Source organism: Liolophura sinensis, chromosome 8 (genome assembly GCF_032854445.1).
Source record: "Liolophura sinensis isolate JHLJ2023 chromosome 8, CUHK_Ljap_v2, whole genome shotgun sequence".
NCBI lineage: Eukaryota > Metazoa > Mollusca > Polyplacophora > Chitonida > Chitonidae > Liolophura > Liolophura sinensis.
Window position 1 is genome coordinate 43,737,755 of NC_088302.1, and position 12,142 is coordinate 43,749,896.

The 12,142-nt window shown below is 40.0% G+C and overlaps 1 protein-coding gene and 1 non-coding gene across 2 annotated transcripts in view; one reads left to right on the forward strand and one right to left on the reverse strand.

Annotated features, from left to right (window-relative positions):
* Window positions 1–11,539, reverse strand: part of LOC135474115 (ETS-related transcription factor Elf-3-like) — a 61,233-nt gene extending 49,694 nt beyond the window's left edge. Inside the window, exon 1 of the mRNA XM_064754130.1 lies at window positions 11,222–11,539. The gene's annotated coding sequence lies outside the window, so the exon portion shown is untranslated. The remainder of the gene's footprint in view (window positions 1–11,221) is intronic.
* A 269-nt stretch (window positions 11,540–11,808) lies between these two features.
* Window positions 11,809–11,880, forward strand: Trnaq-cug (transfer RNA glutamine (anticodon CUG)). Its single transcript has one exon. It is a non-coding gene; the product is annotated as a tRNA-Gln (tRNA).
* Window positions 11,881–12,142: the final 262 nt, after the last annotated feature.

The window sequence follows — 12,142 nt, forward strand, 5'->3', positions numbered from 1 at the left end:
TATGTTGGCAAATTAATTTTTTTTGTCATACAAGAATTCTACATTCCAGACAAACACAGCTATCAATGCATGTATTATATCAAACAAGTAGTAAACGTATGTGCGCGCACGTATATGTTGTCCACGACACTGCACATTTCACGCATGCACCCGGATGCCCGATGCACTGAACAGTTATCAGACTAATTACTACATCAGGTGGTTCTGAGCTTGACTCCAGACAGTTTAACCTGGTAAAAGCCGGATATGCTCAACCCCAGTGTATCTCTGCATAATAAGATAGACAGGCCAGAGGTCATGACCTTGGGTAAAACTTTCTATAAATGTATTCTGGCATAAGGCATATAGAAATCAAATGCACTGTATACTGTCCTACCATACAACTACAACTCTGTCATAGTTTACTGACAATACCATAGTTCCTCTAATTTTTGGGACACCTGGGCTGTTCTTTTTACCAATATGTACTTGTAGCATAAATATATTTTTTTCCACATGGTTAGCTAATGAACGACATATACATATCTTCACTTTTCCCAAAAATTGTGAGAGAAATGTAATTGTTGGCTAATGAATTTATTAACAATACTGTAATTTTTCATACTTTATTTTTAAATGTTTATTCAAGCATGTGGTGAGGACATTTTTTTGTGTAGACTAATAAAATTATACTTTCTGTGAAGCCCTGACATTGGCCAATTCAAACAATGTAGCACTGTCTCTAAAATCAAATTAAAAAGGTGCACAAATTGCATTGAAAGTTGCTCTTTCATATTGCACAAGGTACCAGGCATCTATAATCAACTTCATGCAATATTTATATGTATCATCAGCAGTACAATTAAACAGAGAGGCGTACGTGACGTGACTCTGTTGATAGTTTCTCCACCTACATACTACATGCATATTAATTAGTAAAATAATATAATCACCAAACAACAGATCTCACCTGTCTAATTATAATGATATGCACCAGGATGCATTCTGGCAGAAAATCTTACAGGAAAATAACTGACAGTGTGTTGTATAGTATGACTTGTTTGTTTGTTAATTTGTATTCCCTCTGGGACAAAACTGTTTACTTTTCAAGCAGATTAAGGTACCGTACATAGTTCACTAGATACAGTTACATGGCATCAAGATCTCTCAGGACAATTTTTCTAGAGTTTTTCTTGTAAAATTTCATACCAAAATGCTTCATGATGTACTCTATACATAAAATTGTGGAATCCACCGTTTCCATAGTTACAGGCGCTGATTAATGTGAATAGGAATACATGCGCATAAATATAAAGAGACCCATGCATGTACTTTTCTACCAGTATGCAATACACCCCCAATATGCAACATTGTACCTATATCCTTCCAAATGAGCACTGCTCTGCCCGTGTAAGAAACCAGTAACTTAAATGCAGAGAGGCAAGTTCACAGAATACAGCTGTGCTGTATTTGACACAAATAATGCTTTGTTTCATATATGACCTATCAAGCAGGATTTCCTCTTTTAAGCTTTCAATCTGGTAGCCACACATGGATATATGTACATGCATATTGCTGCGTTAATATTTTCAAGATATCATATGCACACGACACAACCACTGAATGACTTTTGTACTTAAGAACAAGTCATTTAAGTCAACCCAGGTAAGAACAGTTCATAGAGGGGTAGCATGGGACGTCATCACTCTGGTGGAACAACCAAGTCTCAGCGGCCATGTTGGAGCAGTTTGACTTAATCCATCATGGCTGCCAGCTAACATCATTTCACAGAAACCCATATCTTCTTTTCCAAATTAAAATCTAACCAAAGGAATGGGTGGAGTAGAAACAAGAGGAAAATGTATCTAAACAAAGAGATCACCTGACCAACAACTTTATGCACTACATAGGATGTGATATTTAACGTGGAATGCGTGTATGCCATCTCGCCATATCATATTTATAGTAAACATTGCTGTGTGTAATTGTGGGGGACTTTGTCGCTGAGGGGGTTTGCGCAGCACAATGACCCCATAGCCTCCCACCAGTGGTCACTGTGAGTTCAAGTCCAGTTCATGCTAGCTTCCTCTCCAGCCGTACATGGGATGGTCTGCCAGGTGGTCATTGATGGTCTATCTGGCTTCCTCCCATCATAATGCTGGCCACTGTCGTATGGAATATTCTTGAGTATGGCGTAAAACACCAATCAAATAAATTAATTACTTATACATTTGATTTTTGCTGAACACCATATTCAAGAATATTTCACTTATACGAGTGAAGAAAACCAGGGTACCCGGCACATAAAACCACCAGCATTTAGCAAGTTACTGATGAGCATGGTCATCAACGAACAAGCTGTGAAATTCCCTGTCTCAGGCTGGGTTTGAACCTACACGTAGTGTGATCTAGTGACTGAAAGGCACACGTCTCTAACCAGTAAACCATGGCCCATTCCCAATTTGGGACCAAGACATGAGAGATTTTTACCCTAATTCTTCTCACTATTTTTGACATACATGTAGTTGTCTGCTCATTTGAGCCAACATTTAACAGGAATCCACAGTTTCTCTTCTGTCACATAGTTACAGTCCATCTAATGAGCAACACATTCATATCTTTACTCTTTCTGACATACAAGGTTTTTTTGGCTTAAAAGAACACACAATATACACATATATCAATAAAGTATTAAATCAGACGTCTAAAAAGCAAAAGCTTTTATTTTTTTGAAGTTGCACAATCGAGATATCCCAGATCCAAGTAAACAAACTCAACCACATTGATGCCATCGAAAGTGCGGCTATGTTATTAGTTTTAGCCAGTCATGCCAGTCAAATGCCAGTTATTTCTGTAAGCTGAGGGAGTGTCTGACTTTCAGTGTATGTCACCCAAACCCTGCTTGGGGCAGGAGTGACACAACATCACATTACCGTTTGCTTTAACGAGGCATCTCATCGCCTTGTAAAAATTCCTTATTGGAAGTTGATTTATAAAGCTACCTGAAGCCCATCAGACACTAAAAAAAAATGTCTTGCTAAAATACTTAGGTTATGTCATTCTTTTCACCTCTTTCCTTCTAAAAAATCACTACTACTAACATGAGTTCTAAAAATCATTTATTTATTTATTTCATTGGTGTTTTACGCCAAACTCAAGAATATTTCACTTATACAATGGTTGCCAGCATTATGGTGGGAGGAAACTTAGTCTGCAACTGCTCTGGCATTAGGTTTGGGAAAATTTGGGTTGACCAAGGATGACCCCAAACCAACGTCAGAGCGCGCTCCATTTAAAAACCTGATGCAGTTGCTGTGGCAGTGTGTCACAACGTGTCACAAAAGCTATCTATCACATACATCTCCAAAACACTTATGTTCCTTGTCTTTTTATTGTAAGCACAACGTTGATATGTTAATTCCTAGGCTGCATGGGTCCAACATGCCGGATGCTGAGCATCCTTGGTGACGCTCAGCATCCGGCAGCTTTGACATATTTGACAGGGGTAACAGCATCAGCTTTTTAAATTAAGTGCAGTCTGACATTGGTTTGAGGTCATCTATTGCTGAACTAAATTTTTCCAAACCTAACATCAGAGCAATCTCGGACTGGGGGAACCCACAACCATCCACAGGTTGCGCAATTTAGAAGAATTACAGTGTATAAAGAAGTCCACTTCTGTATATCTGGATGGTGTTCATGAAGCACCCACACACGAGCCATGAGTCAGTCTGCGCGTTTTATAGCCAACTGAAACATAGTAACCTCCCACCCTCCCCCACTCGCCCATCACCCCCAGTCTTACCCAACACCCCCTCTCCACAGACACTGACACACTGTCTGCCCTGCTGTCTAGCACACCTGTACACAGGATGACCCACATTTACCTGTACCAAACTTACACACCATGATTCATGCATGCTATAAACTACCGCTGCAAGCATGGTAAAAAGCTGACATGTACATTAGCATTTCAACTGAACACGCTTTTCTAAAATGTTCTCTTTCAAAAAATATGTTAATGCAGTTTATCATTCTTCACATGTTAGCTGTCAATGCTGGGTTATATACCTGTACTTTCTTTTGATACTATGGAAATGAAGAATGTACATGAAATGCCCACAAATGTTTCTTTAAATATCTTACGCAGAAATTAACATGACTGACACTTACAAAAGTCTCCATCTTTTTTGGTGGCCCCACCTGGCATTCAATAGTTAACCATAAAATATTCCAGTTAATTGAATCATTTTGTTTCTACATTTTGGCTTTTTTTGTTTAATGATAAATTTTATTTCGCAACACATATCTTCACACGCATACATATACTGCATTGTAATTGGAGTGCAGTGAGTACAAAATACAGCTATGGAATGCATGCATATGTATAAGCACAATCACATGACCTAGCTCCACCTGCTGATGAATATGTATTTACAGGTGTGTTTATTCATATTCAAAAAAGCCCATTATAAAATCCATGTGCTGTGTGTTAATTTAACAGTAGAGCTACAGCAATTGGAGTGACATGGGCAAAGAACATTGGTAATTACGTATGCATAATCAGCATTAATATCGTCAATTGATGGAAAGAAATTTATGTATGCTTAAATACCTCTGCTAAAGAATACCAACACAGTAATTACAACTTTTTCTTAAAATTCCTACTGCATAAAAAGTCACGTAGAATCAAATGAACTGCAATTTCTGCCCTAAATATTGCCTCTTTAAGAAGCCATTCATACACACACTTTACCCTTTCCCTCTTTATGTCATACTGTCAACTCAACATCATTTAGTCTACTGTCTTTTGATTATGAGTTTTTCTCCAAATATTTCAAAATGGACAAACTGGTGATACTAGTCTGTAGATACAAGCTGTGTTCATTAACCAGCTTTCAGACTATACTATACATTTATATCCTTCTCTCTGGTTATATGAACCTTGTACGAATTAAGTTTGCTGAAGACTTTCCTTTCAATACACCATATACAACTGCAATAAAACTGTCCGACATCTTATAAGAAGAAATTTCTTGATTACTTAAGGCCTCAAACAACAATAAATAAGCAGATAAATAAGTAGATAAACAAATAGAAAAATAAATAAAAATCTCACAGTTTACATGATCATAGCTTCTGTGGCTGAGGGGGTCAGCATGCCAGTGTTGCACAGTGAGTAAAGTGCCTCCCACCAATGCAGTTGCTGTGAGTTCAAGTCCAGCTGATGCTGCTTCCTCTCTGGCCATACATGGGAAGTCTGGCAGCAACCTGCGGGTGGTCGTAGGTTTCTCTCGGGCTCTGCTGTCCTCCCACCATAAATTGCCGGCCATCGTCTTTGTATAAGTGTATTATTCTTGCATATGGCATAAAACACTAATCTGATAAATAAATGAAATCTATGTGTGTATACAACAACCATCTTGAACAGAAGACTACATGGTCAAACTGTCCAATTATCCATTCAGTCAACACAACAACATACCCAGTCTTCAAACAGGCTCAGAGAAATAAACACACATTAAAAGCTTCCAGCTGTTCTCTATCAACAACTACATGTGCAGTCTACAGACCTGTTAATGACAGCATCTTGAGAGTGCACTCATTTCTATGGCAATGCACGTTAGTATAAGTAGCAGTAGTTTGCTGCCATGGAAATTTTATTGTGAGAATATACCATGTCTAAACAATAGGTTGTATAACCTGTGACCTATGCCATGCTCATAGAGTCAAGGTTCTATGAGCATATCAAGAACTGAGCATCTATATAGTCACAGCTGACATTGTTGATCAACAGCTAGATGTCCATGATAATCACAACATCACCACGGACATCTTCACAGTCACAACACCTGTCCTCATGCATACCTGATTTATATAGATCTCTTATTTCTAGTGGCCTCTAGTCCACCTGAGGAATATCGGGTGGAACATCTGATTGCTGCCGACCTGTTATTAAATGAGTTTACAATTTCCTTCATGCCTGTTTGAGGGCATGAAGAGGTTTTACAATGTAATTAAATATCTATATACTTTGTTTACAGGATATGGTCCCATTGAATTAAAAGTTAGAGTTGCATATTTCAGTTTCAGAGCTTGTTAATCTAATCATAGCATCAAAATGATGGTTTGATAGGTACATGTAATTACATGTGGTATGGCAGTAAAACTTGTCCACTGACAAGGTGGAAATACAAGATGGTAAGACGGCGTGACATGGTGGTAGGACAGGGAGACAAGGTAGTAAGATAGGGCGACAAGTGGAAGGACAAAGTGACAAGGTGGTAAGACAAGTTGACAAGGTGGTCAGACCAGATGACAAGGTGGTCAGACCAGGTGACAAGGTGGTCAGACCAGGTGACAAGGTGGTCAGACCAGGTGACATGGTGGTCAGACCTGATGACAAGGTGGTCAGACCAGGTGACAAGGTGGTCAGACCAGGTGACAAGGTGGTCAGACCAGGTGACATGGTGGTCAGACCTGATGACAAGGTGGTCAGACCAGGTGACAAGGTGGTCAGATCAGGTGACAAGGTGGTCAGACCAGGTGACATGGTGGTCAGATCAGGTGACAAGGTGGTCAGACCAGGTGACAAGGTGGTCAGATCAGGTGACAAGGTGGTCAGACCTGATGACAAGGTGGTCAGACCAGGTGATAAGGTGGTCAGACCAAATGACAAGGTGGTCAGACCAGGTGACAAGGTGGTCAGATCAGGTGACAAGGTGGTCAGACCAGGTGACAAGGTGGTCAGATCAGGTGACAAGGTGGTCAGACAAGTTGACAAGGTGGTCAGACCAGGTGACATGGTGGTCAGACCTGATGACAAGGTGGTCAGACCAAATGACAAGGTGGTCAGACCAGGTGACAAGGTGGTCAGACCAGGTGACAAGGTGGTCAGACCTGATGACAAGGTGGTCAGACCAGGTGACAAGGTGGTCAGACAAGTTGACAAGGTGGTCAAACCAGGTGACATGGTGGTCAGACCTGATGACATGGTGGTCAGACCAAATGACAAGGTGATCAGGCCAGGTGATAAGGTGGTCAGATCAGGTGACAAGGTGGTCAGACCAGGTGACATGGTGGTCAGACCAGGTGGCATGGTGGTCAGACCAGGTGACAAGGTGGTCAGATCAGGTGACAAGGTGGTAAGACAAGTTGAAAAGGTGGCCAGACCAGATGACAAGGTGGTCAGACCAGGTGACATGGTGGTCAGACCAAATGACAAGGTGATCAGACCAGGTGACATGGTGGTTAGACCAGGTGACACGGGGGTAAGACAGGGTGACCAGGCAGTAGGACAGAGTGATAAGGTTGTAAGGAGGATGGTAGGCCAATGTGACATGGCAGTAAGACAGGGTGACAAGACAGTAAAATAGAGTGACATGGTGGTAGGACAGGGTGACAAGATGGTAAGAAAATGTGTCAAGGTGGTAGGACATGGTGACAAGTGATAGGACAGAAGGATGAGGTGGTAATACAGTGTGACAAGGTGGTAGGACAGAGTAACAAGTTGGTAGGACATTGTGATATAGTGATAGGGCAGAGTGACAAGCTGGTAGGACGTTGTGACCAGATGGTAAGACAGAGTGACAAGGTGGGAGGACAGAGACTCCTGAATGTAGGACATTGTGACAAGGTGGAAGGATATTGTGACATGACAGTAAGACAGAGTGATAAGGTGGTAGGACAGAGTGACCCAGATGGTAGGACATGGAGACATGGTGGTAGGAGAGAGTGACAAAGCAATATGACAGGGTGACAAGGTGGTAGGACAGGGTGACAAAACAATACGACAGAGTGACAAGGTGAAAGGACGGTTTGACAAGGTGGTAGGACAGTTTGACAAGGTAGTAGAACAGGGAGAAAGTATGGTAGAACAGGGTGACAAAGCCCATAGGACAGGGTGATAAGGTGATAGGACATTGTGACAAGGTGATTGGACGATGTGACAAGATGGTAGGAAAGAGTGACAAGATGGTAAGATAAAGTGACAAAGTGGTAGGACATCTTGACATTGTGGTAGGATATTGTGACAAGGTGGTAGGACATGGTGACAAGTTGGTAGAACAGGGTGACAGGGTAGTAAGACAGGGTGACAAAGCAATAGGACAGCTTGACAAAGTGGTAAGACAGGGTGACAATGTGGCAAGGTAGAATGACAAGGTGGAAGGACATTGTGACAAGATGGTAGACAACAATGGTATTACAAGGTGGTAGGATATGCAATTGCAAGTCAAAAAATGCAAACTCATGCAGAGTACCATTGCAGGCATTCAATCTTTTTTTCCCCACATGCCTGACAGTGTTCGGCTGCAGGCAGTCTGTGTAATGTAGTATGGTGCAGCTGTGCTTTCTGTCCTACAAGAATAATACCTGTATACTATTACCCCCAGTTCAAGAGGTACAGCTTTCAGAACTGTGAATAATACATGAAAGGTGCACACAGAACTGGATGTTACCTACACGCTTGACTATTTTTCTTTTTTCTCTCTGCCTGCACACGCAGGGACAACCTGTGAGGTGAAGAGACTAGGTCAGTATGACACCGGTAAAAGCCTATGTACAAGGCTTGAACAAAACCATGCGCACCTGAGAAAGCAGTTCATGCCTCACTATGACCAGCCATCTATAACAAATCTGAAACGGTAGCAAACACAGATAACATGAGAAAGTATCCGCAAATAAAGTGATTGGACTGTACCTGCTTCGATCAGCTAACACCTGAGAGATCAGGTGTACGTATACATGTATATTCTGCTACAACCTGATATACTGGGAATTGTGACTTACATAAAACTGTTTTTAATACATTGTGTGCACGCATGCATGTATGACCTACATACCATGTATGATAGATACACCAGTTCATATACAATCATGTATACCACTCAATCCCACTGGCTACTTGAAACTATACCGCTTGGTATTTTGAAACACCTATGTAGAAACAGCACAAAGCCCACCTGGTGTTATGTTACCTGTATTTCAGCTCAACAGCTTATCTCTGGGGAATTTGTTCCTAAGTTTTCAAAGTGAAAGCAATCACAGAAGCAAGTAAGCATTACTGGAAAAGACCAATGAGAACTATATCTGAAAACCACACACAAATTTTTGCCACGGGTGTTAAATGCATTTAAACATTCAATCAGATTCTGGTATTTAATGTTGAGGCAGTTTGTTTATGTGCCTGAGACATGAACATTTCTAAACGTAAACATAATAAAACTTATCCCAAGAGTTATAACAAAAGTAAAAGAACTGTTATATTTGTGATAGCACTGTCATCCCATATTATCAATATAATCCACAAAGCCAAGGGTCAAGGTTCTTTCCACAAATGCCTACTTCATTTTTTGTTTATTTAAATCTGAACTTCTTATCTAGATGAGTTTATGCAATAATATCAAACTGGTATGTTATTATTTCTGTTAAAATAATAACAAACGTTCCTTTATTTAACTGAAAGATTAAGAACACCTTGCATGGTAAAATGGAGCTATAATTCCAGTACAGTTATGTATATGTTTAGTTGTCACACTTCAATCCATGCACACCTGGGCTTTCAGTATTTTTTGAGGTTTGATGGCTTGTTTGTTTCAGCAGACTTGTCAGACTTTATATCATTTGATACTGACAAGGGCAAAGGTTCTCAACACCAGCATGCCAGTACAGTAGCGCACACCTCACACTTTAGCTGGTTACTAGTAATCCATCCACCGTTAAACTGTGTATTGTTAATGCAAATGTTTTTTGATATGAAGACCATGCAGCCAACTGTATGCCGCATTTAAGCCAGGGATGCAGCCAGCTGACTGACACAAAAATGTTCAGCATACCTGATGATGTCACAGATGACACCGCAATCAGCGGTACAAATAATTCTTTCTTACGCAAATGACAAATGCTACTCATAGAACTCATTACTGGAATGTAGCTTTATACAGAACACATCAACAAGGGCAAACACACTGGGTCACCTAGTAAAGTATGTGTACATAGAAACTAACAGACCTAATTGTTCACATGTCCTAAGTAGCCATGAATGTATAATTATAAAGTCACTGATCAAGCAGTGCAATTGTTAACACTTGCCAAGAATTAATTTGCCTGAGCTTTGCTACAACTATAGAAATATGTCAATACAATAGTCTACATACATGTATGCCTACTGTATTGTATGTACTCTATGATAAGCTATTAAGTATCATTATAATATGGCATATATATATATATATATATATATATATATATATATATATATATATATATGCATATTCATGTACCAGTACAGAGACAACATTCTGTTTGGCGTGATGATTATAATTTCCATATGCGCAGTATTACAGATTAAAACATGTAGTCATGCAATGTACCGTTACTTTGGTAGAACAGATACACCAATACATTTATATTAACCATGGCAAGGTTATACTTTAGGCCTATACATACATGTACACTACCCTATTTGTTCTAATTTCTGGGACACCTCATCTGCTCTTTTTATCCAGTATACATGTAATTGTAGCAGGAATATTTAGTTCTTTATTCTCATAGGGTTAGACCATTAAATGAACAACATATCGGTACTCACATCTTTACTTTTCCAAAAAGCTGGAAAAAGAAATGTAATATTCTGCTTTCAGCACTACTTATATCTGTCCCAAGAATTTGAAGAATTAGGCTAGATATGGAGTTAGCTTTGTGTAGATTCATGATAAACTGAAAAACTACAGTATTTGTAACAAGAAAACAGTAATTAATTCATTCTCGGCTTCCGTAATGTTGACTAACCTACAAAGGGCCTACATAGTCTACTTAAATATTTCATATATAAAGGCACATCCTGTTTCCAATTCCTGAACACCCTAGATAACTTACAGGCGCAGGTTGCGCATATACGAATGTATGTATGTTCATAGTATAAATATTAGGCCTACAGTAGTCTATGTACGCGTAGCTACGGCTAAACACATGTAAACAGTCTGAGGTTCAGGGCTGGACGTATGCAGATGTATCTATAAATGTTTCAACTGGTCAGGGTTTAGGAATATCGTCTGATATCATCACACCGTCACGAGCAGTCACGACTAAGCACAGTGACTCACCACGCTAACCTAAATGCAGTGCAATACTCAACTACACGAAGCCTTCATGTAGCTGTCACTTTCTGTTTACAAAAGCCGTTTGCAATGACCTCAAATAGAGTCTGAAAAATTGGATATCCCATCAATTAAAATCTTACCTGATTAGAAAATGCTTCCAGGTGGCGTTCCTTTGGCTGCGGGTTGAGGTGGGGAAAACACAACAGAAACGGAGTTTGACAAAAGCTTGGGTTCCGCCCCGCAGTGGTCACTCGACTCCCAGCAAGATGTGGTGAACTGTAATAGAGGCCTTGAGCAACCACAACAACAACAACTCTGTTCTCGGTCCAACTGGTTGTGGAAATAAAGCCTCTGATAGCCCGATTACTGCACATCCAAGTCTGATCACACAGTCTCAAGGCCATGGACTAGAAAACCGGGGGAGTTGACGCAGATTCGTCACTGACAAACACAAGCCTTCGTGGAAATCCTCGGGGCTTTCCCGGCAGTATTCCAGCCAAACATTATCAGTGGTCCGCCGCTCAACGCAAGCCACGCCCACCACTCTAACATAACCGCCAATGTTCACGTCTAGCCAGTTCTTGTGATATACCAAAACAATTCGGATTTATGTTTGTGTTTCAAAAGTGTATTGTACATTTTAAGGTCAATGAAGAAAAACTTTTTAAAAAATCACTTGCCTTGTTGACAGTATATTAATTAAAAATAATTCCATAGGTGACCAGATGGTTCTATGGTGTAATGGTTAGCACTCTGGACTCTGAATCCAGCGATCCGAGTTCAAATCTCGGTAGAACCTAGTATTTCTTTTCTGTCTTTTTCCTCCCCGCCTTTTTTTTTCTTATAGTAGTTGGCCTGTTTTTTTACTTGACCATGCATCATCTAACATCATCCCTGTGTCTACAGCAAGACAAATTAAAAGAAACATTACTGAAGGTAACGTGAAAAGATGAAATCTCCAAAAAGTTAATGTCACAAAGTTGAAATAAAAAAATAACTTGAAAAATAAAAAAAGAAATGAAAATGTGGGTAAAAGCATGATTCTGAATAAAGTATAGAAA